This window comes from Anas acuta, chromosome 12 (assembly GCF_963932015.1).
Source record: "Anas acuta chromosome 12, bAnaAcu1.1, whole genome shotgun sequence".
NCBI classification, from domain to species: domain Eukaryota; kingdom Metazoa; phylum Chordata; class Aves; order Anseriformes; family Anatidae; genus Anas; species Anas acuta.
The window spans coordinates 12,889,079-12,889,376 of record NC_088990.1 but is presented as its reverse complement, the minus strand read 5'-3'; positions in this window follow the sequence as shown (position 1 = coordinate 12,889,376).

Below are 298 nucleotides of genomic sequence, written 5' to 3'. Positions count from 1 at the left end.
CTGGAGGAAGACGCTCGCTCACCCGCAGCCCTGTCCCTGGCCCGAAAGGCGCCGTGCAGCGTGCGCTTGGGGTGGGGAAGAGGGGGCACGTCCAACCGCTTGGCGATCGGCTCCACAATCCCAGAGGAGGAAGCAGAAGCAGCGCGTGTGTTTTGCGGTTAATGCAACCAAGGTATGAGCAGTCTGTTGAGATATATAAATATATATTATATAACTTTTAGTTTATTTACTTATTTATTTATTTCTCCCGGTGGATAATTTTTATCCACTTAAGTCTTCCAGCTCCAAGGACCTTCGA